Below are 27,922 nucleotides of genomic sequence, written 5' to 3' on the forward strand. Positions count from 1 at the left end.
ATATTTTACTTTAAGAATGTACATGGAGAATGTACATGCTACAAGTAAATAACCAATGCAAATCAACATAAAAACAATTGATATATAAAGTGTCCAGTTCTAACCCTCAGTAGCTGGAATGTTCAATTTTGAAGACAAGAGTTTCCAAAGTTTATTTCTTGTCTATAAGACTAATTTTATAGAAAACTGGTACAGAAGGCAAGAGGAAAATAAGGTTCCATGGTAAATTACGTTCGGGAAACAGTAAGGTAAACAAAGTTGAGTTCTTAATTTTGTTTTATTTTGCCTTGTCTTTCCACTTGAATTCTCAGAACCTACAATATTGTAATGTGCGTGAAGTACTTCTAAAAGGTAATAGAAGTCTTATGTTTCCGAGCATTATTTGCCTGTAGAAATGTGATTTAATGAACCATCACCTGAATTCTTCCGTTGTTTGTTTGTGGAGATATTCTCTAAAGGCATTGTAACAGGAGTGGATGGGGCAGTGGGTGGGAAGAAAGTAGAGAAAGAGAAAGAATCCAAGAATAAATACTCCAAGACAGTATCTAGGAGTCACAAAATCCTAATGTTTACTGGGAAAGTGACATCAGGATCATAGGGGAGCTGGATGTCAATGGTAGGATAGTGGCAAACTGCAGAACACATGTTTTTTCCATCGAGATTTAAATGTTTAAAAGCATTCTCTGGGCCTCCGTATGCCTGTGGGCTCTGCCCAACACAGATTGTCAGTATGAACACCCTGTTCTAAGGAGATTGCTTTGATGTTTACTTCAAAAACAGCACCAAAAAAAACAAAAAAACCCAAAACCCAGCACCATGAGAATGAATTTAAAATATAATATGTTGGTGGGCCACGGTGGCTCAACAGGCAGAGTTCTCGCCTGCCATGCCAGAGACCCGAATTCAATTCCCAGTGCCTGCCCATGCAAAGAAAAAAAGAAATATATATATATATATATATATAAAATGTGTTGAGAGGGTGCAAGGATAGCTCAGTGGTAGAATTCTCACCTGCCATGTGGGAGATCCAGGTTCGATTTCCAGTCCATGCACTTCCCAAAAACAAACATGCAAAACAAACAAAAATTCAACAAATGGTGCTGCAATAATGGGATACTCACATGGAAAAATAATGAAATGTGACCCCACCGTACAGCATATATATATATATATATTTATGATGTGTTGAAGGAAAATCAGAAAGTATGGGGCATATATTTAGAGCAGGAGGAAACTGTTCCTCTCCTAACCGTGGCTACCAGGAGACCAATCTCAGGGTTAATAAATGAGTTCCTGTTAGCAGTTTAGCACTAAGCACATGACAATGACAACTCACACCTATTAAGCTTTTATATTTACCACGTACTGTTCTATTTGCTTTAGTTTGTAAATACTCATTTAATCCACTTAATAACCCTACTATTATACCCATTTTACAGGTGAGGCACAGAGTTTAAAGCACTTGCCTATAGCTACATAGCTAGGAGCAACAGAGCTGGGATTGAAACCCAGGTTGGCTGGTTCTAAAACCAGCACTCTTAACTACTATGCTAACCTTAGTCTTGGAGAAGTCTTGCTTCCCATTTGAGGGGCATATCAGTTTTGAATGCACTTGGCCATGGATGATAGAAAACCTGGCTAAGAGTGTGTGGAACAATTTTTTCTCCCCACAAAACAAGAAATCTGGAAGCAGGTGGCTACTCATACTAGTACTGAAGCTCAGCAGTGTCAAAGCCAACTTCTTCCTTCATGGTCACAAACAGCTAGCCCTCCTTAAGGTATTATATATGAAATCAAGAAACAAGGGGCAGGCAACGGTGGCTCAGTGGCAGAGTTTTCACCTGCCATGCTGGAAACCCAGGTTTGATTCTCAGTGCCTGCCCATGTCAAAAAAAAGAAAACAAGAAAGTGGGTAAGGAGTGGCACTGGTTTCTTAGGCCCCTTTAATCAAGAAACTAAACACTTTCAAAGAAAGCAAAGCCCTTGAGACTTCAGTTTACATCTCATTGCCAGGATGACATCACATGGCCATGTCTGCTGCAAAGGAGTCTGGGAAAGTAAGTATTTCACTCTTCCAGTCCCAAGAGTGGAGGCAGGCCGGGGAAAATCTTGTTGGGCACAGGTGCTGCGTTAGCCGGCCAAAAGTGTCTGCCTTGACAAGGGTTTAGTTAGGAAAATACTAACAGAACTTAATCATACCATGTGTCACCCATGCCATGGACCAAAGAAAGTCAAACAACAACAATTAAACTTTGCTGCAAGACCAAAACTGAATTGGAGAACTACTGTCTTCTTAAAGTATCTGTGTCCATCCATTTCCAAAAGTATCTCTAATTCTTTTAGTGGTCAAACCTTTCTAGGTATTGTGTAAATGCTAATTATTTTATTTTTCACACACTTGGATACTTTCAGATATGCTATTCTTAGTTACATTCTTTTAGAAAATGTTATCTTTTTATTTATGGTTAATAACAACCATAAATAAAACAGTTTCAATATTGGATAGAAAAATTCTCAGTAACTACAAATTACTTCAATGCTGGACATATACAATAGGTTGTTTGTATTTATAATCTTTATTTTCTAGTTTGCATTGACTTTTTTTGGTCTTTCCACAACTTCAATTGTAATTTTTTTCTCTTTTATATTTTTATCATGGCACTCAAATTCAGAAAACCTGTTTAGGCAACTACATAATGCAATCTAAAAATCCAGTTAACATATCACTATGGAAACCAGGAAATAGAAACAGTGCTCTAATCATTCCTTTAGACAGCTATGGCTAATTGCGTGTGTGTGTGTGTATGTGTGTGTGTAAATTCTTTAGTTTATTCACCTTGTATTGAAAGATGACACTGAACTCAAAATAGAGCCAGTACCCTCTACCCAGTAAATAAGCCTTTTAATATGAACTGTAGTTGTTAAATTATGCCATGTGATATCAGGAAATCTTTAGGGGGCTGCATTATTTATTTAGCCTTGCCAGACTGAGGCCTCTTGGCATGGGGTGAAGAGCACCTGAGTGGGCTTTGAGAACTGGGTTCTAACCTCTCCTCCTACTAAACAGCCACGTGACTCTCTGAGGAACTTGTAAGGATTTAGTTTCCGCATCCCAAAATGTTTCAATGCAGGGCTTTGAGCAACAGGAACTTTCCTTTTCCATAAAATTGAATCATGAAATAATCACTATAGAGGGCTAAAATAGCTCTAAGCAATCCCTGGTAAACTGCCTGGCACACAGATAGCTTTCAGAAAATGTCAATTATTTTTACTGTATTTTCCTATCTTTCATTCTGTAGTAAATAATTCCTGAGCCTGCATAGTAAATGTTATTTTAACCCATGGCTGTTAATAACTAACAGATACTTGTCTCTTTATATATTGTCATTTTCTTTAAAAGCCCTTACGAGATTTGGAAAGGAAAACGTCAAGTCCTAATATACAAATCTGCTCCTTAGATTCTTTTACCTTGTAATGTTTATTTCCTTTTGTAGGAAGGTGCCAATTTTTATATTCAGCCATAGTGAATTACAAAAATTAACCTAAAAGAATTCATCCTAATGAATTAGGATCATCCTTGGTGATCCTAATTCATCACCAAGCCCCCTAAATCCTTTTTTAAAAAACATAATATTTCAGTATTCAACAATTAAACTTGCTATTTTCCTAGTTAATCAGCCTGTTTCCTATCAAAAAAAAAAAAAGTGGGCGGGCCGCGGTGGCTCAGCGGGCAAAGTGCTTGCCTGCCATGCCGGAGGACCTCGGTTCGATTCCCGGCCCCAGCCCATGTAAAAACAAACAAACAAACAAACAAAATACAAGAAAATGTTTAAAGATGTTTCCCTTCCTTCCTTCCATCCTTCCTTCCTTCTCTCTGTCTTTCCTTCCCTTCCTCCCTCTCTCTTAAAAAAAAAAAAAAAAAAAAAAAAAAAGTTAAAGAATCTGAAGTTTCTTCGGGGTTAAACTCCTGTGCTGTTCTCCCTTCCAGAAACCCGAGTTATTATAGTAGAGGATAATCGTTGCATAATGGAATCACTGGGACAATTCGTCCATCCACTCCTATCTCCGTCTTTGACAATACAGTCCTTGTTTCTGTGGTGCCCAAATCTTTCTCTACCCGGGCGAGTGTCGGGCGGCCTCCCCGGATTTGTGAGACTCAAGAGATGAGATTCTACGTCTTGCCGGGCAGATAGCGCGAGCGAGGTGTGGGGTCGGGGTGGCACGCAGGGGGAGTGCGCGCCGTGCGCTCTGAGTCCCCAGTGGCACTCACCCCGGGAGCACCAGGAGGGGGAGACTCGGTCACACTTATCTCCGGTTGTGCTACTCCAGGCCGTCTGAGCTGGGGGAGGAAAGAGCGCGCAGCTCGGGCAAGAAAACTTTTCCACCTAGAAAGTTTCACCTTGTCGTGGCGGGGGAGGGGCAGGAGGAAACGCGATCCCCTCGGGGCCAGGCGCGGCGCTCGAGCGGCAGGAAGGGCGGGAGCCCATTTCCCCCTCTGGGTGGTGCCAGTCCGCACCTCAATGGTCCTTAGACCGGCGGACTGGGCGGACGGACAGCGCGCGCGACATAGACACGTGCTGGAGCCAGTGGGCGAGCGCCTCAGCCCGGCTGCCTCGCCGCGCCTCCCGCCAGGACGCGCCCGGGCCGCTCGGGGAGGCGCGCGCCGATGCCCGGCTGAGTCACGGGCCGGGCAGCGCGCGGGTGGGAAGGGGCGGAGGGAGCGCGGCAGGCGGGAGGGCGGGGTGCTCCGCTCGACTCCACTCGGCCGCAGGTGACCCGGAGGCCCTGGCGCCGTCCGCAGTGCCCCGAGCGCTTTGTGACCAGATGCGAAGTCCCGTGGAGGGAGCGAGCCAGATGCGGGCCGACAGCTGACTTGCTGGCGAGGAGGCGGGGAGTCGCGAGGCGCGCGGGTGGTCCCTGCGCCGCAGACTTCTCCACGGATTCCTTCGCACCGCAAGGTAAAACTGGAGCCCTTCCCCCCTTTCAAATCCCGCACCTTATCCTCGCCCTGGAGCTTCTGCTTTCTTTGTTTCTCTAAGAGCCCCCGACTACTGTTCCAAGATCTGAAAGGTGGGAGAGGATTTAAGGTCTTAAGAAGCTGAAGGAATAGGGCCAGTGGGGAAGGTAGAAACTAGAATAGGGCTTTTCGTTTGAGGGTGGGGGAAGTGCTTCCGACAGCCACCTGTGTGACTCGGGAGGGAGAGGGGCGCTGGGGTAGAGGGTAATGTATGACTGTTATGGCCGGGCAAGTTTCAAGGCTGCGATCTGACTCAGCCTTTACAAAAGGGATCCGGTCACCCTGTCCCAGGGTGATGGCAGCGGTAAGGTTTGAGCCAAGCCGCTTCTTGTTCCTAACCCTGTTTTATCTGTAATATGTGGGGGTCCTTCCAAGGGGCAGGTGTTTCTGTGAAGGTCTGAATTCTTCATTTCTGGCAAACACAGGGGCTTGTGAGCCATCATTTTCCGTCGTACCTTAATGTCTTTGCTGGTGCTCTGTAGAGGACATCTATCTTAATAGGTGAAATAGATTATAGCCAGAGGTCGGGTGGTCTGGCCAGTCCTAATACTGACCCAATAATTGAAGCGTCAGTGAGAGTACTTTTACTTACTACTGCCAACAGAGAATTTACTCCAAAGAATGGTTTCCCATTTTATACCTTTTATATTTTAAAAGAACCATTTGCTAATTTGGCAGTTGGAGAGGGTTCTAGTGGCTCATGTATGAATAGTATTTTACCTTATCACAGTTTTATGTTCACAGGAGCCCTCTGGCAGAATGAAATATTGCCAACTCAGGCAAAATAATCAGGGTACTTTAATTGCCAAGTTATGATGATCGGTGGATATGAGAGGATTATGAAAACTGACACTGGAGAGAATATAGACTATCTGCATCCTCTCCTGGATTTAAGAAGACTGTTCACATTTTGTAGCATTGTGCGGAGGTTTATTCTGTCGTTTCCATCAGCCAGACGCATGCACATTGCCATGCAAATGGATTCAGGAAACATTATTTTCCTTTACAGCTAAACTGTTATAGCTGACTAATGAATTTTTTCTGCATGGAGATGATCTGTAAATGATGTACATCGTGTTTCTCTTTGCTACTGGGTCATAAATTGTGCTTTTATGTAAACAGCATAAGGGGTACTTGGATTGTTTACAGGTATATGTCTTTCCTTTCTAGCACTAAGTTCATTGTGCTTTGAGTGTTAAACTTCTGTGTGGAACAAAGTGAGTTTTCTTGGTTGCAGTCATATGTTGCAGTCCTGTAGTGTATTCAGAATTCATTCTTTCTTTCTGAACTGCTGAATAATACATAATTTACATAAGTCATTAGAAAATTTTGTGGTACCAGAAATGTGTATGTCTGTAAAATATACTGTTACTAAAAGTCTTCAGTTTTCAGACTTAGTACATAAGCCTTTATTCATAAACTTAAATATATTTTGCTTTTAACATGATGGAATTTATGGCATATAGAGGATGATCTGCCAACTGCTGCATTTTCAAAGATTGCTTTGTTCTTGATACATTACGATAGGGGTTTTTGTTAGATGTGCACAGCATGCCTTCAGAATTAGTGGGAAAGGTTTATTTGAGTAATAAAAATGCATGAAATTGACCACAGCCAGTCAATAGGAAAGCTCACACCTAATATTTTCACTACTTTTAAACCTACAATAAGAGAAATGACACTTTTCTAAGCAGGAGAAATACCTACATTTTGCAGATTCCTTTTACAGCTGTGTAAGTCTTGTCCCACTTCAAATCTTGAAAATTAAAAACTGTTTTAATGAGGATTAGACTAAGGATTTCAGAAGTGAATGTCCTTTGTTGTTGGAGAAAAATAGTTCAAAATAGCATCCATCTAATTTTCCTTTTGCAAATCCACGTTTTAGACTCAGGTAAACTTTTTCTCCAAAGTGGTCATCTCTGAAGAAAATAAATAAGTCACATCCTCTCAGGACACACACTTTCTCTTAGAGTTCTGTCACCAGAGCATACGGTGACACTCCATGGAAGTACACAGCTCTGTACATTCAGAGCTGCCTCACATCTCTCTGCACCCTGCATCCACATCCCTTTCCTTTTGCTTGCCCAGAGCTTCTTCCAAGCTTTTCTGTGCTCCCATTTCTCCATTCTAATTTCATGATTTCTTCATCAGTGTCATTATGCTTAATGATTCTCATCAAAACCATCTCTCCCTTCTTTTCTCCATTGTCCCTAAGATTTTCCTTAATCTCTTGGGTGTGGGAGACCCTGTTTCCTAATTGTGCTCTTTTAAAGGGAGGAAATATACACAGAAGCCCAAGTGCAGGGGTTAACCTTTTTTTCCTGGTTGGTGTATGTTGAAACTGGTGTTTTTGACATTGAGCCCTCGGGGCAGAGTTTCTTCATGGGCTTTGCTCAGTGCAAAATAAACAGTCACCTCTCAGTTATAAATAATAAGTCCACAGACTCATGAGTCCATGTTCTTAGCAGACAGTTATTGCCAGGCCCACATTTGCCTCATCGAAAATAGCTAAGAACTGAATGTATTGAGCATCGTGTGAGTACCAGGAGAAAAAAAAAAATGAAAAAATGAAATCTCTGCCCTTGAAGACTTTACAATGTGGATATATAGGCAAATACCACTCATATAAAATGAAACAAAAATATGGAATTATGAAGGTGACATCACACAAGAAAAACAATGTTAGAAATCATCCCATTTGCTATGAAGCAGTAGAATTTTTTTTTTTAATCCAAAAGCTGGGACTTAAAAACCTCTTAAAATTTTCAAGCTACTTCTGAGTATATTGTCTTTTTGATACTACAGCAATCTTACGAGATAATCAAGGCTGATATTAATATCTTAACATTCCCTGTTTTTTGCTAAGAAACTGTGCCTTGGAGACTGCCTGCTAGTTCTCAACAGTACCTCTGCTCTCTGCTCTCCAGCAACAGAGGTTCACCTTCCGAGATATTTTCCACACCACAGGTTGGGATCCTTTGATTTGAACTCAGTGATGAATTTAGCATTTCTAGTGCCTTGTTTTTCCCACCTTCTCTATCTTGAGTTCTCTTTTTTTCTTTTTATAGTAAAGCGTACCAAGGAAAGTCTCCATTCATATGTGTGGGGCTTTCTGGTTCTGTTATCAGATTAAGAACTGTGAGTAGTTTTGTAATCTAACCTTCAATCAGAAAGCCTATTCTCAGATATCTCTTCAGCTGTGTTAAATAGTTTAGTATATTCCCCTTGGGATTTGGCTCAATAAAAACATACAGTAAAATCTGACTACTTTGCTTTCCAAGGGACAAAATGAAGGAAGTGTTTTTATAAGCTGTGAGACATAATTGAGAGAAAAATCACACGTGGCATTTGTGACAGAGGTGTGAGCACAGTGAAATAAAAAACAGTTAACTTTGTAATCAGGTACATGTATTTCTTCTGCGATAGCGTAAATTTGTGCAAGTGTGTTTGTGCAGGTTACTTCTGTTGTTTTTAATTTCACTAATAAGCTATGGAGCTCCAGGGCCCATAGAAAGAATTCAAGCTCTCATGGGCCATATAACGACCCATGGAATTAAAAATATATTTCTCCTAATGTAACAAAGGATGGCATTTATATAATGTGGCCAGAGAATCACAGGTTTTAGTGGAAGCCAGGTTCTATACTCCAAGATGGGATTGTGGATTTAGTCGTTCCTACAGAATAATTTGTCAGGCACCTACAAGGCACGGTTCTGGGTTCTGGCCATACAGCAGAGAACAAAAAAGACAAAAATCTCTGTTCCTTACAACCCTTTTTGTTCTATTAGGGAGGAAAACAAAGAAATATATAAATAAAATGTGTTGTATGGCAAGTAGTAATAAGAGCTGTGAGGAAGAATTAAGTGAAGGAAATGGGGACTCTTAAGGATAAGAGGGGGTGGGATGGTGGTTGAAAAATTCAGTATTGGGGCCACCTCACTTAGAAGGTGGCATTTGAACTAGAATCTGAAGACCAGTGTATGAGCCACATGGGTATCTGAAGCAGGGCCTCCACGTTGCACTCTTCAGGGGTGCCGTTCTCAGCTTGGTCTGAGAGAATGGAACCCTCTGGGATTATGCAGTGCTCAACCTGCACAGCTGTACCTAGAGCTCCTGGTTTATTATGCTGGTATCTGGACAGTGCCCGCATAGTTCAGTACAGTTCCACAGATGAAGACACAATGGCCCACCCTGGTTTATGGGCTGTGCGAAAAGAGGACCCATAATATTTTCCTGCATCCTTTCCCCACCCCCAGCCTTGATTAAGGATGTTGCTTCATTCCTACAATTTTTCTGCTGCTTTTTCACTGTGAGCCTGTCCAAGTGAGATTTGTTGAGAATAATACCCACAGTCTTTTTCATGGATCCCTTCTATTATAAATCTGAAGACAGCAAAGAAGCAACCACTGATTATACACGTAAAGACTTCTTCCTTGCCTTTTCTCTCCCCTTTCTTTTCCCTGCCTTTTCTCTCCCCTTTCTTTTCCCTTTCCATCATTAAATACCCACAGCCTTCATCATGGATCCCTTCCATAGCATAAATCCAGAGATGGCAAAGGAGGCAACCCACTGATTATACGCCGTAAGCATTTCTTCCTTGCCTTTCTCTCTCCTTCCTTTTCCTTTTCCACTGTTCAAACCACATGTGATTTTGTTCCTCTTTTCTCCCTTAACCCTTGTTCCCTATCTGTATCCAACATCAGAATTTTCAAACTCAAGATGACCACAGGAACCAGACAAGTACCCTTAATGAGTAACCCTACCATTTCATTAGGGACTGACAATCTGCAGAGAAGACACCCTGTTGATGAGAAGTGGTTACCGTAATTTGTGGTATGGGCCCGTGTGATGATAGCTTTCAGATTTTCAGGAAAAACCAGAAAGCTTCTAACTTTAAATATTGACTCAGTATTTTTAGGATACTGTGTATGCTACAGAAGCAAAAGTTCTGTGGAATGGATTAAGCTCCTGCTGGTCTTGGCTCTGTCTATAACTGTGGTACCTTCAGGCATTGTATAGTTCAGTAGGAGACTTGGCCAAAGAGTGTCAGGATTCCTTTTGCAAAGTATTTCATTTTCTAGAGTTATGGGATTTTTTCCCCCTCTGGAAGGTTCACTAGGCCATTAAAAGAAAAAAGATTTATTTTATAATCCATTACCTACTGGCACATATTTATTTTTTACTCATCAGTTTACATACTTCGCATCAAGCTATGTATATTTTTAAAGTTAAGGGAAATCTACTTATTTGTAGTCTCAAATATAAGCAATTATTATCTGGAAACTAAATTCACCATAACTTTATACCTGGATTTCATTTCCAAGCTCTCTCATTCAGGATAAACTCTTCCTTTGGAATATTGGCTCTTTTTGCTTTTTAGATCTGCCTGGACTTCACCCATGTTGTTATTCCCCTCCCACTGAAATTCAAAACATGCTCTGCTTTGCTGATTTTGAGTGCCCTTTAAAAGCGGTCAGAACAGGGTTGCAATCTATTTTTCCAAAGAAATAAAAGCTCACAGGTTCTGCACTGACTTGTTTCCTTTAATCCTAAAAACTCTGTGAAATGCCCAGGCTAGCAGCCTTCCGGAAGGCCATTGTGTTAGAAAGGAAGATTAGGTACAGTATTTCTTCCTACTGTTTTAAATTCAAATATAATAATATATCATGAAGCAGTGCACATATTAAGATCAGTGGCCTTTTCCTGTTTTGAAACCATCATATTTTCCCCAATAGTTGAAAATCTGAGGCAATACCCGGGATCTGGGTTCAGTTTTGAAGTTGCATGTAAAAAAGAATGACTAGGAGGAATTAAAAAGCATTTTTTTGATAAAACCATAGATGTAGAAGGTTTCTAATTTTAATATTTTGTTGAAAATTCCAAGAAGAACATTTAAAGCTTTACAATAATGTGTCTTTACAAGATAAAGAGGAAAATTTGTTTAGCATAAGGTAGATTGTTTCCTTCAGGCCCTGTTTGTGGGAAAGGAAAACCCAGCCAAGTTTTGGTTCGTAAGACAACTCAGACTATGTTTTAAAAAATAAGTTTTAGCTTTGCTTGGTACCAGCATGTGTTTGGACCAGCATTTTTAACTCTTAAATGTTAAATCTAGAGGTCTTTTAAGGGAAATTTAATACATGTGTTTTTGATTCACTAAATCTTAAATCATTTACTCAATAGTGTGTCTCTCTAAGCTCTTTGATGTCTAAGAAATCTTTGCAACTATGTAAGACCCTTTTTGTTTCAGAAAAATAGGAACTAGGTTTTTGCTAAGGGTCAGTAAACAAACAGCATTATCAGAAATCTGAGTTAGGTCTAAAATTCTGCACCCGTGACAGAATGGATGTTTGAATGATGCAATATGAAAAAATATAAGTGCTTTCAAAGACCTTGCCTACCAATAGTATTCAGTTGAAATCCTTACTAACTCCATGGATATCATTTTGGCACAGTTCCTCTTTCTATTATAATGTAAACATAAAGTCCAGGTATTTATCCTTTTATCCTGGCACATAGTAGGTACTCCATAAATATTTGATGAATATTACACAAATAATTTTTTCTTTTGCCCAGAACCTTCCAGTTATTGTCAGTCTTTTTATTCAATATCAATATCCATCTGTCATATCTTGGAATGAGAGCTATCCTGAGTCAGTGACCTGGTTTGACAAATTTTAAAAATAAGCCATCTAACTAAATATATGGCATTTGATGAAATTCATTCCGTACTGTGAAGCAACTGTCTTGAAAATAGTGAGAGTGCAGAAAATAGGAATTTCTAGGCTAATTTGATTAAATATTCAGTTGTTACCATATGCTTCTGAAAAATTGATTTTTTTCCTTTTTACTGTTTTTGTCATCCTTTTTCCCACCATGACATGCTTCCTGATTGAAAACTATACACAGAAAATGGTAGTCATAGCCATTTGCGTCTATAAACAAGAGCAACAAGTTCAAACAGGCTTAAAAAACGTAATGCTATAATCATAAGGTGCCATAATGTAGGAGCAGGATTGTTGAGTACATATGTTGAGTACATATGTACTCAACAATCATGATAGTGTTGGGTTTTGTTCCAAATTACATGGTTGACACATCTTTGAACTCTATTGTGTGGAAAAAAAGCACCTTCTTACTGTAGTTAGATTTCCTGTTTGTGAGTGTGTATTTTCTGGTAAGTAGACTTCCCATATGGGCTCGGCACAAGTAAGTAGCCTGAAGTGCAGTTGAAATACACATGATTAAAGTACCGACTGCTTTGGAATTAGCAACTCCTTCTCTTAAAGAAATACAGTAATATTTTGAAGAGGAAGTGAAACGTGGACATTGAATCATTCTTAATGCAAGGTCGTGCATTTCTAACAGCTTATCCCATCTTGTTCTCACACAGCCTTATGCAGTCCAAATATGTTATTTCAGTGTGGCATGGGGGTGTGCCAGAATTGGTAATTAGATGGAGATGCCATACCACCCATTCAAGGTGTATCTTCATCAGTTTACTGGAGCCCTTTAAAAGGGAAAACTTTTCAGAGAAACCTCAGGTGCAGTTGCTTCAGAGCTGACAGAGACACAGATGTTTGGGGATGCATGGAGTTCTGACCGAGAGGGCAGATGCCTAGACATGGGCAGAGCCCAGCCTATGACACCATGTGCCTTTTCATGAGATGCTAAGCAGGGCAGAACCCAGAGTTGTGTCCTGGAGGAGTTAAGTGAAGGCCCATGATGCTTAGAGAGGAAACCGCTGGCATCAGAAACCAAAAGCATCGGAACCAGGATCAAGGGACAGCAGATGCCAGCCATGTTGTGCCTTCCCAGCAGAGAGAGGTGTCCTAATTGGCATCAGCCTTTCTTGAGTGTAGGTAACCTGTTGTTGGTACCTTAATTTGGACATTTTCACAGCCTTAGAGCTGTAAACTCGTATTTTATTAAATTCCCTTTTTAAAAGCCATTCCATGTCTGGTATATTATATTCTGGCAGCTTAACAAACTAGTAAACATTGTATAAGGAGCAACTTATTTATATAATTTAAACATGCCTAATTTTTATCTTAGTGGTTGGCCAACCATAAATAATAATATTATGTCAGTGTATTCATATACATTAGTATTTAGATGATTTTTTCTTTTTTTATCATATAGTATAACATATATACAAAGCAAAGAAATAAAAAGCAATAATTTTCGAATACTCTTCAACAAAGTAGTTACAGGACAGATCCCAGAGTTTGTCGTGAGCTACCCTACAATCATCTGAGATTTTTTCCTTCTAGCTGCTCCAGAATATAGGTGGCTAGAGGGCTTAAGTATTTTTTTATCACCACAATCAATTTTTTTCTTTCTTTTTTTGTGAAAAATAACATATATACAAAAAAGCAATAAGTTTCAAAGCACAGTACCACAATTAGTTGTAGAATAATTTTGGAGCTTGACATGGGTTACAGTTCCACAATTTTAGGTTTTTATTTCTAGCTGCTCTGACATCAATTTAATGATTCAGCAATCATATTCACTTATTGAATCCTATCTTCTCTGTATAACTCCACCATCACCTTTGATCTTTCTGTCCCTCTCTTTCGGGGTGTTTGGGCCCTGGCCATTCTAACCTTTTCATGGTGAAAGGGTCTATCCCTAATATGGGGTAGGGAGATGAAACTATCTGATGTTCTGGAGAGGGTAGGCCCTCTAGGTTTCAGGACTTACCTGGTTCAGGGACCCATCTGGAGGTTGTAGGTTTCTGGAAAGTTACACTACTACATGGAACCTGTGTGGAATCTTATATAGTGCCCTGGATGTTCTTTGGGATTGGCTGGAATGGTACTGGTTGGGGTTTGGTAGATGATTTTTTTTAATTCCAGTTGAAAGGTCTCATAATTTTAAATGTCTCTGTATTTGTACGTTTGGGAAAACATAGCTCAATTTAAGAAATTCTTTTGTGATAATGCTTGTGCCACAGGTATGTGAAATAGACAATGAAGGGTAAAACTGAGTGGTTTTCAAGGGACATTGGATTAGTGAGGTAAGGGGGGGTGGGCAGATGGGTGGACATGTTGGAATGTCATGGACGTCAGTGCATTGTAAGTTACAGAGAGAATGTTTCCTTTAGGAATCAGGCCTCCTGCTTCCTACTAGAGAAAAGATGCTGATCAAAACTGAATGGGGACTAAAGGGAAGTTCATAGGAACATGATAGGGCTCATGGTAAAAAAGTATTAAACTTCTTTTAATTTTATCACATGTGGTTTGATTCTGGGAGAAGTCAAATGATCTAGCCAGTCCTAAATCTGCCTCTTAGTCTATCCCACCCTTAGCCTAGCCCAGTAAGAATAGTAGAAATATATAGCAGAGGCAAGAAGAAGTTTTCTTCTGAGTGTCAGAGACAAATCCTAAGCATCCTATTAACTACTTTCAAGCAACTCTTAAGTGACATTCCATATTCTTAAAGGAAATCATAGTATTAGAAGAAAACCAAATAAACTTATATATGTTTTAGACCATTCCCATGACTAAAATTTTCAGACACATCATCTCATTTCTGCTTAGAACAAAGCTTATGGCCCTAAAAACTATATCCATAATTATTTTCCATCAGCATATCATCTGCCGTGGATGTATATTAGTTTTCCTTGAGAGTATTATCTAAAGGCCATTTCTTTGCACCTTGACTATACAGAGTTCATGTTAGAGTGTATGTTGGAATTGTGTTTGCTATGTTCTAAAGACTAACTCAGACAGTGGCTAAGGAAAGCTCCTATCAGGGCCTGCCATCACTCGCTGTCATTTTTCTTCTCTGAGAGCCCTGGGTGAGCAGCTGTCATCTGACTCTGGCCCCCCATTTAGGCAGAATCCCTCCAGCTCCTGCCAAAGGCTACACTGTCCAAAGTGAGCTAGTGGTCCGACCACTATCTAGTAAGATGAAAATTGCAGACAGATTGAACCATTCAGGGCCTAGGGTGAACTTTGGAGCCTAAAATATTACCTAATTTGAGTTTTTTTTTTTTTTTTTTTTTTTTTTTTAAAGAGAAAGGGAGGAAAGGAAGGAAAGACAGAGAAGGAAGGAAGGATGGAAGGAAGGAAAGGAGGAAGAAAGGGAAACATTTTTAAACATTTTCTTGTTTTATTATATTTTGTTTGTTTGTTTGTTTTTTACATGGGCTGGGGCCGGGAATCGAACCGGGGTCCTCCGGCATGGCAGGCAAGCACTCTTGCCCGCTGAGCCACCGCGGCCCTAATTTGAGTTTTTTTAATTGAGAATCAAATAGTACAATATTTTAAGTCCTGTTGAATTATATAAAGAAGCAGCTAAAGCAGAGTTTGTTGGCAGAAGAAAAGCTTCCTCCTAACAGAAATGAATAAGCATTTTGGACTTTTCAGAAACTCACTTTCTGTCAAGTCAAAATTAAGATACTTCTAAATTTCATTTCAGTTTCACTAATGCATACTTGAATTGTTCATTGAAAGCTGTATGTCAGGGTCTAGTGATTATAAACATTCGTCTAGGCTTCATAGAGCTTACTAAAAAAAAGAAAAATTTTGTTCTTTAAATCACAGAAAAGTACAGATAAAACCCCAGGCAGTTTCATTAACAACTATGAAAGGTGACAGCAAAGATTCTAGATGGATAACTGAACTGCTACTGAGGATCAAGCCTTCTTCATAATTCCTAAATATATTTTAATTTTCACAGTTAGTTGATAATTATATCTGCTTCAATTTTGTGTCATTTTTAGGCTGTTGGTATTTTGAAAAGAGAGCAGAGTATGTTTCAGTGTTTTCTTTTCCCTGAAGTTATTCCTTGCAGATTTCAATGAAACGGGTTTTGAAATAAAAAAATAACCAAATGCTGGCATTTCTTCTTAATGAATATCCACAGGTCTGATGAATTATATAAATAGCTCAAGGAATTGACTACTGGGTAATGATTCCTTGCTAACTGTATAGACATACAATGGGAATGGGCATTGTGCTTTGGGATAAGTCTTAACTCAAGTGGATTTTTACTCTTTTAGTCATGTTCTATGTTGACTAATTCAAAGCACCTGTTTCTCTTACAGGTAAACCTATTTGTCTCCATTCCAACAATTCCCGTCCATTCCAACAACTCCAGACTTTCACCATTCTGTCAGGCGTTTGTATCATTAGTCTCTCCTTGTTCTCAGTGTAAAATCTTCCCTCATATTTTAGGGAATAAACAGAAACCAAATGAATCTCACGTCACCCGTCATTACCTCCTTGCTTTCTATGTCAAAGGATGAAACTGAATTTTCAACCTACGGTCTTCATCCTGCTGCTCCCCACCTTTTCGGGCACCTGCTTCCTCTGTCCCACCATCCCTGCGAATCCCTCCCACCTTTAAATTCTCCCAAACCTCCTTTCATTCAACTCTTACCCAACTTACTGTCACTTCTAGAAAGAGAAAAACATATATCAGGCATCCTGATAGGATTTTTTTTTAATTTATTAATTAAAAAAAATTAACAACAAACAAAAATATTAACATATCATTCCATTCTACATATACAATCAGCAATTCTCAATATCATCACATAGTTACATATTCATCATTTCTTAGAACATTTGCATCAATTCAGAAAAAGAAATAAAAAGACAACAGAAAAAGAAATAAAACAATAACAGAAAAATAAAAGATTATACATACCATACCCCTTACCCCTCGCTTTCATTTATCACTAGCATTTCAAGCTAAATTTATTTTAACATTTGTTTCCCCTATTATTTATTTTTATTCCATATGTTCTACTCGTCTGTTGATATGGTAGATAAAAGGAGCATCAGACACAAGGTTTTCACAATCACACAGTCACACTTGAAAAGCTATATCATTATACAATCATCATCAAGAAACATGGCTGCTGGAACACAGCTCTACATTTTCAGGCAGTTCCCTCCAGCCTTTCCACTACATCTTGAACAACAAGGTGATATCTACTTAATGCGTAAGAATAACCTCCAGGATAACCTCTCGACTCTGGAATCTCTCAGCCATTGATACTTTGTCTCATTTCACTCTTCCCCCTTTTGGTCAAGAAGGTTCTCTCAATCCCTTGATGTTAATTCTCAGCTCATTCTAGGGTTTTTCTCAGTCCCTTGATGCTGAGTCTCAGCTCAAAAACGTCCACACCCCTGGGAGTCATGTCGCATGCAGAGAGGGGGAGGGTGGTGAGACTGCTTGTTGTGTTGGCTGGAGAGAGGGGCCACATCTGAGCAACAAAAGAGGCTCTCTTGGGGGTGACTCTTAGGCCTAGATTTTAAGTAGACTTGACCTATCCTCTGTGGGGTTAAGTTTCATATGAACAAACCCCAAGACTGGGGGCTCAGCCTATAGCTTTGGTTGTCTGTACTGCTTGTGAGAATATCAAGAATTCAACTTGGGGAAGTTGAATTTCGCCCTGTTCTCAGCATTCCCCGAAGGGGGCTTTGCAAATACTTTTCCACTCACTGATCGAATCAGTCTGGGATTCATCAGGGCATCAATCTGGACAAACCAACAAAATCTCATGTCCTACCTGAGATTCCAAGTACTTATGGCATTCAATCAAACTATCTACGTAAGTTATATTAGGAAATGTACTAGACAAAATATAAATTTTGTAACAAACATTTTTTGCTTTAGTCTCACACATAAGGTGACATTTTAAAATATTAATTACCATCTATTTTCAGCACCCTGCAATAATGACATTCCTTTGTTCTTCCTCATGCGAAAACATTTTTAAAATTTGTACATTGTACGTTTCACTATTATTGTACACTCTAGGCATTCCTAGATTATACCATCTCAATCTTTAACATCTCCTGATAGGATCTTTAATGTACAATTCTCTTAAATAGTGACTCCTATTTCTGTTTTAATCTTTAAAGAATTCTTGAAAATAAATTTCTATACTCATTTTATCAACTTTCTCTATTCATTCATTCCTTATACATTCAACTCCAGCAATCTGTTCCATATTTTCTTTGCTTACACGTCTTCTCTTTGCTCTTTTGGAAGTTTAGATTCTGGTCTTCTTTAGAGTTCCATCTGAATCCTTGTTTTCTACTTACTGGGCATGTCTTGGGTGATCTCACTTAACTTCCAAGACTTCAAATCCGCTCATGGGTAAATGGTTCACAAGTTGCTATCTCTGGCACCTTCTTTTCTCCAGACCACCATCCCTATGTGTAAGTTACCTTACAGACACTTCCCCTTAAATGACCACCAGATAGCTCATATTTATTAACTGAGCTAGTTAGTTATTTTGCCCCCAAACTCTTCTGTGCCTGTTTTCCTTGCCTTGGTTTATGACACCTGTTTTGGTTTGCTAAAGCTGCCAGAATGCAATATACCAGAAATGGATTGGCTTCTACAAAGTCATTTATTAAGTTACAAATTTACAGTTCTAAGGCTATGAAAATGTCAAAATTAAGACATCGACAAGAGGATACCTTCACTCAAGAAAGACCGATCACGTCTGTGTTTCTTTGTCACAGGAGAAGGCACAAAGTGATGTCTGCTGTCCTCTCCTGGCTTCTGGTTTCAAATGGCTCTCTCAGTTCTGGCATCTGGTGAGCTTCCCATCTGCATTGCCAAATGTCTGTCACCTGGTTTCATCTCTCAGTCTCTTTGTCGGTTCTGAGCTCACCTTATGTTTCTACCTTTTCTTTTCATACAGAGCTCCAGTAACAGGATTAAGACCCACCTTGAATAGACGGGATCATATCTCCATCTAATCAAAGATCCTACCCACAATTGGGTGGGCCAAGTCTCCATGGAAACAACCTAATCAAAAGATCCCACCCAAACAATAGGTTTGCCCCACAAGATTGGATTAGGATTGAAAGAACATGGTTTTTCTGGGGGTGTATAATAGTTTCAGACCAGCACAACACCCAAGGTAGACATTCGTCAGCCATCCTTGACTTCTCAGTCTCCCCTAGAATCATAATATGAATTATTGTCATATAAATTTTATCTCTTTAACACCTTTCTTTTCTAACCCCTCCTTTCTATTTATACTGACACGATCTTTGTTTGGGGTCATTTTTTTCATTTATTAAGTCATTCTATTAAAGTGCTATGTAATGGCACCATGCTAGGGGCTAAAAATGAAGCCTATAGTCTAGTCAGAGATGCAAATAAATCAATTACAGTGTAACATGATAAAGGCTTTGGTGAGGGGAATGCAGGTCTGATGTATGCACATGGGAGAATTCCTAATCCCTTACTTGAGAGTAAGAGAGGTGTCTGAGAAGGCTTCCCAGAAGGAATGTCATCTAAGATGAGACTTGAAGAGAGAGTAAGAGTTATCCAGGCAAAGGTGAGAGCAAGAGTACTCCACACAGAGAAATCCACATGTGCTGAGACCCAGAGTGGGAGAGCACATGGATTGCTTCAAGAACTAGAAGGGCAGTGTGACCAGAGCTTAGATTCCTACTGGGGCGGTGGTAAGAGGCAAGGCTGAAGGGTTAGGCAGAAGCTAAATCATGCATGGCTTTTCAGCTCTCCTAAGAAGTTGAGCATTTTTTAAGAGAGATGATATAATCAGATTCTCATTTTAGAAAGATATCTTTGGTATGTTGGAGAAAGGATTAGCAGGGGCAAGAATGGAGATGAAGATAACTACCAGCTAAAAAACCATTGCAGTGATCCAGGCAAGAAGTGACTCTGATCTGCATCATGGGTGGCAGGGGTTGAAAGCAGATGGATATATTTTGACACCTATAGTAGGAAGTCAAGGGTGATGTCCTGGGTCATTGGAAATGTTGGACACTGAGCTAGGATGCTGAGTGAAAGGAACAGGTTTTATGGGAGTGGTTGAAGGTGCCAGAAGGACATCCACTGCCCCTTGTCTCTTTCATTCATCCCCTTCTCTGCAACCTGTTAGCTTTGGTGTGCCTCAGTGCTCAGTCCTCTTATCTCTCTATACCCTCTTCCTTGGTGGCTTCATCATCCTCACAGCTTTTCCTACCATCTATACCCTAAGGACTTCAAATTTTGAATCTCTAGCCCTCACCTTTCTCCTTAACTCCTGACTCAGATATCCAACTGTCCCCTTCATGTCTCTACTTGGATACCTAAAAAAAAAGTGTCTTAAATATGAGCAAAACTAAATCCCAGATATCATCACATCGTTGCCAAACTTGCTGTACCCACCAGCATCTCTATAACGTTGTGACTGGGAAGGCCATTCTCCCTGTTGCAGATCCCAAAATCCGTGGTGTAATGTTTGATTCCTCTTTTTCTCACAGACCTCATACCATATCCATCAGAGGTCTGTTAGTTCTGCACTCAAGATATAACCAGAATCCAACCACCTGCCATTCACTCACTCACCCTTCCTGGCTCAGGCTACCACCACCACTCACCTGGACAACTACTGCAGCCTCCCAAGTGGCCTCACTATTCCACCATTGCCCTACACTTGCCCCCATTTCTACCACCTCCTGTCTTCTTGGGCACACAATCAGGGTGATTCCATTGTAACATAAGTCACTCCCCAGCTCACGAACCTGTAGTGGCTCCCCAATTCATTCCAACAAAATCCTAGCTCTCACAGTAGAGTCTTGAAAGATTCTATACACCCTGATTCTTAGTTCTCTTTGGTCTCATCTCCCAGTCAACAGGGTCCAGGCTTATTCTCTCTTTTGCTATGCCTCAAACACCATTTAGGGCTTCACTTGCCTCTGCTCAGATTTCTTCTCACATCTTAGATGGCTAAGTCTCCCCCCTTACAGCTCTTTATGCAAAATCACCTTCTCAAAGAATTTTGAGAGCTGCAGACTTCTCCCAACCACCTTCTCTCTAGGCACTCCTTTTTCCTGAACACTTATCAACTTCTAGTATACTGTATGACCAGCTAATTTGTTACATGTATTGTTTGTTGTTTGAATAACCCTGCCAGAAAGTAAGTGCCATAAGAACAGGAATATATGTTTTGCTTACTGGTATATTCCAATCATCTGGCACATAGTAGACCATCAATAAATATTTGTGGAATTTAGTATTAAGTAGCCATTGGATATGTAAAACCAGTGTTTGAGAGGATGGATTTCTGGTCTTTTTGCAGATATGGAGGTGAAGATAGAGATCTTGGAGTCTTCACCCTCTTGCTAATCTTCATCCTCTGTTGCTTAGATAAATGGAATAACCTTGTCTTGTATCTTCTCACCTTTAGCATCTTCTTACTCCAATCTACTCACCACACTGTTGCCAGAATTGTCTTATATATAAGAATACTGATTTCTATCTCCTGCTTAGAACTTTTCAGTGACTCCCTACTGATAGATAGAATAAAGCATGGAGCCCTCAGTGGTCCACATAAGGCCTTCGGTGATGTGGCCCCAACCTAACCTTCCAGCTTCATCCACTCCCAGCCAAGGCCACACAGCTCCCTGAACAGCTGTGCACATTCTCATCCCGGTGCTTGTGTGAGTCCTCCCTGCCTCAGTTGTGCTGGGCGTTTCCCGCAAAACCCAGCTCACATAATCTCCCCTCTCTGAAATACTCCTCGGCCCCTGTCTGTCTGCTCTTGGTAGCTGTGCTCTCCCGCAGTGGGCACATCTGTCTGTTCCAGCACTGCCTGGGAATGTGACCGGGTGGGAGGCAGGCTCCCCCTCAGTCGCTAGCACCTAAATGGGCAGAAAACTTTTTTTTTTAAATCTTTTGCTCTCTCTTCTCTCTTTCTCTCTCTGCCTCTCTCTCCCCCTTCCCGTTTCTCTCTGAAACGCACGTTCTTCCTACAGATACACACACAAACTACCCTGAGTTCTTTTTCCTTAAATTGACCAATATTTTAAACCCAGTCCTGAGCACAGTTGTTTTTAAGTTGTCCTTTTAGTTTATTGATTTTTTTTGTTTTTAGGGACCCAAGGTGTTTACAGAGGTTTAGAAAGTGGATGCTGTACTTATTTTTCTGACCTACCCTATAGAGAAGAGCAGCTTCCAGGGAAAGACAAAGGGGAGAGGTGTTAAGTGCACCAAAGGCCTGCTCTTCTCCCTTTTTTTTTAGTGATAGCCACCGTAACAAGTGTGGGGTTCCCTCACCACCAGCACCACCTCTCCTGCAATTTGATTTGTGCTTTAGTTAACGCTAGAGGAGGTCTGACCCAAGCTTGTCACCCTGAGAAAAGCAGCAGTGCCCCCCTTTTGAAATTGTACCATGCCTTTTGCCGAGGGTATTTTCAAACACTGGAGCAGGGGAATTTCTGATTCATTAGTGAGTAATGTAGCAGCTTCCTCTCCAACTTATCTTCATTCAGTGGCTCACATTGTGACTGTTGAGTCAGGTTTGTCCTGTTCAGACCCTGTATTTAAATGCAACTGGAAAAGGTTGCTAGGCTTATTTTATTTTAACTTAAATATGACAGAGATATTTATCAGTTTTGATTGTGGATTTGCATTATTCCATGTTCCTGGATTAATTGAATAAAATCTGGTAGCCCTTCTAACACAAACTGAACTATAAAATTATATCCATTAGGTTGAAAACTACTTCTATAGGATTTTAGCATTTTAGCACTTTCTTAACATTGGGGGAAGTTCAACCTTCACATTTTCCAGAGTGAGGGAACATCCTATTTGACCTACAGTTGATTAATGGGACAAAAGCCTGTCCATCAGTCAGGACTCTTAACAGTTCAGTGAATTTTCTGAACAGGAATTTTTACAGTATGTGCAATGATACAACATTTATTCTTCTTGCCCAGAAGTTGAATACTTTTGCCATTCTTAAAAGGACAGAGGTGTTTGCTAACAGATTATGAATTTATGAGAGAGGCTCTTAAGAGTATAGTGGCATTCTATTCTTTTTATCTTTACTTTCACCATCTCAGAGTTGGGCAATGCTCTCAATTATATTACAACTAGAAAATGCACAGTTGGCTCTTTTGTTATCTCAAGATTCAGTCATTTTCAACTTTTAAAATGATTATAGAAAGAAAAAGAGATGCAATATTGGTGAGATTTTTTTAAAGGCATTGTTTATCTGTCTTTGAAAGAAACAACAGTTGTGTAGTAATCATTAACACTGTTTACAGCAACCTGGGAGACCTAGAAACATTAATTACAGCACATGCCAATGATTCTCATACCAAATTGAACTTGTTTCCTCTCTGCTGCCAAAGCTTTGATTTTTAATAAACTTGTTTATTGCACAATAAAGTATGCAAATCAATGTAGAAACACTGTTTCAGAAACTTCATGTGAGTGTCAAGCTGCCACATACAGTACAACTTTTCTCTACAACACACAAATCTTTCCCTTGATTTTAAGTTAAAAGAAAATTACTCCCTTCCACATAGGTATACCTTCACATGGTATTTAAAACAACCTGTCAGATGAGTAAAAAAATATGGTAAATAAATAAATAAATAATAGGTCAGGTAAGAGGTAAAATATATTGGGTAGATGGAAATACTAATGGTCATTGAGAGGGAGGAATAAGGAGTATGGGATGTATGAGTTTTTCTCTTTTTATTTCTTTTTCTGGAGTGATGCAAATGTTCTAAAAAATGATCATGTTGATGAATACGCAACTGTGTGATGATATTGTGAGCCATTGATTGTACACCATGTATGGACTGAATGTGTGTGAAGATTTGTCAATAAAAATACTTAAAAAAATAAAACCACCTGTCAGGACAGGCTACCCAGCTAATCAGTCTGAAAGCAGTGTGAGAGTTCAGCTGTATGTTTTAAATCACAGAAGCAAACCACCCCAACACCCAAAAAAAAATTCATACACATTTTTGCAACCGTATGTGCTACATAAAGCTTAAAAATCTGTTCCTCACCAACAGTCTAAATAGGATTTGCCCAAATCATTTCTGTCTGCTTTCTGTTGGTAAAAAGATAATTGTTCTCCTTACTTTGCTCCAATTGCTTACAGCTGATAGTGCCACATAAAATACCTGCATATGGGGCATAATTATACTAAAATTTTATTCCTTGTTTATCTGAAATTTTGTTTTAACTGAGTGTCCATATCTTTATTGACTAAATCACAATCTGAGTTCAAGCTTACTCTTTTAGTTCTTTAAAGGTAAAGTAATGGTTCCTTATCTGTGATTCTTCCTTAATCTAGGAGGCCCTTATGGTGGCTTTTATCTTGGAGTACACTTTAAGAAGGACTTGAAGAGCCTGGGACAGGTTTAAAGGAAAACCACAAGATGGCCAAACGGTGGGAAAGTAAGAAATAGTGCTATTTAGACTGTTAACAAGAGAACTACAGTGTGTGTGTGATGAAACAGTCACCAAGTATTTGGAGTGGTCTTGGCCAGTGCATAGTGCCAAGTTCCTCATTTTTGATGAGAGAACACAAAAATTGGCTGAAACCCGACTTAAGTAGACTTAAGCAGAGTAGCTACATTTATTGTATGCCAGCGCATGCTGCATGTCTCATAATTTATCTCTAACCTTCATAATTATTCTCTAACCCCATGGTTGGGGCCATGAATTGGGGCCCTACATTATTGTAGGGATAATGGCACTACAAGATGTGTGCCATTATCCCTGTACTTTGGGTGAAGAGGCTGACCCTTAGAATCAGAAGGTATATGGGTGGTAAAACCCAGATTCACGTCACATCTGTGTGTGACACCAAGCCTGTACTCTCGCTATGCCTCACCTTCTCTCTAGAACTTTGTGTTAGCTATTGGGAACAATTTCACAAGCTGTACTGTCGATCAAACTAGTCTGCAGATATTTAAAAAAAAGGTTGTCCCATGGGCATTTTGAATCACTTAATATGGTTATGCAAAAGAACAGTTGATGCACTGAAACTTCCTTCTATTCCTTTAACCTATTCATAGAATCATTGAGAATCATTAGAAGTGATTTTTGACACGTTATATTGTTTTATCTTTTTAAAGTCGGTTTAGGCTCTTGTAATTATCACAGCACTATGTGTTAAATTACTATGTGGAAGAATCAGACATTCAGTAAAGCATGTTTTAAAGTTTGCTTTCTCAACACCCCATTGGATCCATTCAACTTTGCAATGTAGGTTGTCATCTAGGATTTAGAGTTCATTCTACTGTTTTCAAATCCACAGACTATAAAGGCAGGAATTCTCAGTGTCTAGCTATATGAGTGCATGGCATGCAATGGGTGCTCACAAATATTTGACTAATACTGAATGCTATAATATAATGCAGTATGACTCTTCATAAGCCCTGAGTCTTTTAAATGTCTCCAGAAACTCCTACTGGTACCATATTTGCTTACCTTTCTTTTTATGGGCCAACTTTTAAAGTTAATAAAAATGATATAATTTGTAGAGAAAGCTAAGAATTTTCCTTAGGATTTCACTCTGGCAAGTCTTCTGGCAGTTTAGCCATGATTGTTTTTATGGTTGCAATTTCCTTGAAATGGGACCTCAGCCATTTTCTACCATCGTAAATCCCTTTTATACACTTAAAAGCAGAATTGAAGTGTTTTCCAATTTTTATTGTGTCTTGATTCCTCACTTAGATACATTATTTCCATCTTAAGATGATGCTATGTAAATATTGTAGAAGATTTTGGAATTATATAGCAGGAAAAACTCATATATCACCTCTGAAATCTTATTAACTAATTAAAAGATGTTTCCAAATGTGAAATGAAGTACTTGAAGTAATTATTCAAGTAAATAGAGCGACCATTTTGTCCCAATTAATTGAGTATTTTAAGTAAAGGTGCCTTTATTTCCTTAACTTTATATCTGAACTTAGAGGTTTGTGGTATCTTCTACTGGACGTTGTTTGGTCAGAGCATTTCAGGATCAGGGGATGAAAGAATACAATGAAACTGCTGATGAAAAATGAAAGAAATTTTGGTGGCTCCTGTTAGTTTAATGTACGGTTGGATACAGATGCTCAAAAAATAACATTAGGAATCTGTCTCTTTCCATCCCTGGGTTCTCCAATCCTTTGGGTCAGTTTCATGCTCAGGCAGCTTTAGCCACATAGTAGCATATTTGTTCATCTGACACTCCAGGTTAACATAGCCTTTAGTACTTGTGATCGCTGAGTATCCATATTAAATCCCGAAAAAGATTTTGATTGGCTCTAAGTCACGTACACACTGATCAAGCACAGTGTCAGGGGGTGGAGTTCATTGAACCTGATTTGCACGCTCACCCTGTGTTGAGGGAGGCAGACTATGTGAGTGACAGCCTCAGATAAAGGGGAGAGAATTTTCAAATGAGTTGCCAGTTGAAGTGGCCATTGATGCGGAGTAGGTAAAAGCAAGTGCTAAAATGCTGTGCCTTTTGAATAACAATAATTCTAGTAAATGTAAATAGATCATATCATTTCAAATAAGCATCCTACATTTAAAAACAAATCATTAGAAATATACTTAGAGGAACCAGATTGCATGTTTAATACATTTTAAGTAATATTATATTTTCTTTGAGCCTCAGTTTCCATCTGAAAATACAGAAATAATGTTACCTTTCAATGTAATTACACATAATAGAAGAGACAGTATCTTACAAAGTGTAATGTGCTATCTATATACAGTAGTTATAAGTTATCTATAAGAAAAGCAGTTCCAAAAGAAAGCAGAGTTACCCATGTCAAAGCTGAAAAGTCTTTGTCTTAAAAATTTGTTCCATCACACCTGTATTTTTTTACTGAGGAATCAATACTCGAATGGAACATGCATATGCTTTGTGTAAAAGACAACTGTTTTCATTGACAATGATGGGACGGTGATGGTGGTGAGTGACATAGGTTGCTACTCAGTAAATGCTGTGGGAATTAAAAGTGTTGCTAGATCTATGGAGGATAACAAGGTCAATGTGTATAGCCAGTTTAATGAAAAAAATGTGGATAGACAACAGACATAGCAAGTCACTGGGCTTAGGTTAGGCCGAGCTATATTCCTAGCAGTCCTCTTTAAAGGAAATACTCCTGCTAAATACCAGTGGTTTAATGGCCAAGGTGCCACGGAGGTGATCACTCCCAGGAAATGTTTTGCTAGTGAGATTAACTGTGAGCTGAAAAGAAGTAAAGAAATGTTTTATGAGTGATTCAGTTTCACCTGATATGTGCACAACGTTTTATGAGAATGAATTAGTCAGCCTGTTTGAATCATTTTTACATGTTCCATTTAGTAAGGAACTTGAAATTGGTTAAATGGCTAGCATTATTTCAGGAAAAAAAAAGAAAAGACAGTAAAAAGACATTCTATATTGAAAGCCTCGACCAGGCACATCACAAAAATAAATGTGTCAAGACAAAAATATATGAAAAGTGAAAGTATTTCTGGAGTCACTACCAATATAAATATTAAAACTGCTCACACAGACAGATCTGGCAAGTTATAGAGATAGAAAATTGAAAACAATATAGGCCAGGTCAATAGCCCTTGAGTAAAAGGTAATTGTAGAAAAACAGTATCAGACTTGAAAATTGTTAGAGGTGGAAAATACTTTGGTGTTCACGAGTTCAACCTAGAAGTATGTTGGCAAGTGTTTGATAACCATCCCTTGGGGTAGGGGTGAGGGGAAACCCTGATTTGTAACATGGTCAGTTTCTTTGTTGTAAATCTCCCACTGTGGCTGATTTCAAGCTACCAAGATGAGGTCACTGAGCCTAAGTTGGGAAGAGATGTGCATGATAGACTCTCGTGTGCAGTACCAGTTCAGTGTCAGTGTCATGATTTTACAAATGAAAAAACAGCTGAGATCAAAAGAATTGAGTGATTTGCTTTGAGTAATGTAACCAATTAACTGCATTACCAAAAACTCAGGATTATGAACATCTTATGAGGCAAATACCCTGATTGATTGCCTCAGTTGCTCTGGTAACCTCACCTGTCTCCCTGCAGCTTGCTTTTATATGTTTCCCTCTAGGATCCCCCCATTCCATGTTAAGTTTAAGCCTTTGGTCTAATTGTTTCCCCTACTGGTTTCAGAACCTA

General features: G+C 39.4%; 1 protein-coding gene across 1 annotated transcript in view; it reads left to right on the forward strand.

Moving 5' to 3' along the window:
• The first annotated feature begins 4,717 nt into the window (after positions 1–4,717).
• The window catches only part of MET (MET proto-oncogene, receptor tyrosine kinase), a 125,682-nt gene continuing 102,477 nt past the window's right edge, over positions 4,718–27,922 (forward strand). Inside the window, exon 1 of the mRNA XM_077114962.1 lies at positions 4,718–4,958. The gene's annotated coding sequence lies outside the window, so the exon portion shown is untranslated. The remainder of the gene's footprint in view (positions 4,959–27,922) is intronic.

Source organism: Tamandua tetradactyla, chromosome 1, assembly GCF_023851605.1.
Source record: "Tamandua tetradactyla isolate mTamTet1 chromosome 1, mTamTet1.pri, whole genome shotgun sequence".
Taxonomy (NCBI): domain Eukaryota; kingdom Metazoa; phylum Chordata; class Mammalia; order Pilosa; family Myrmecophagidae; genus Tamandua; species Tamandua tetradactyla.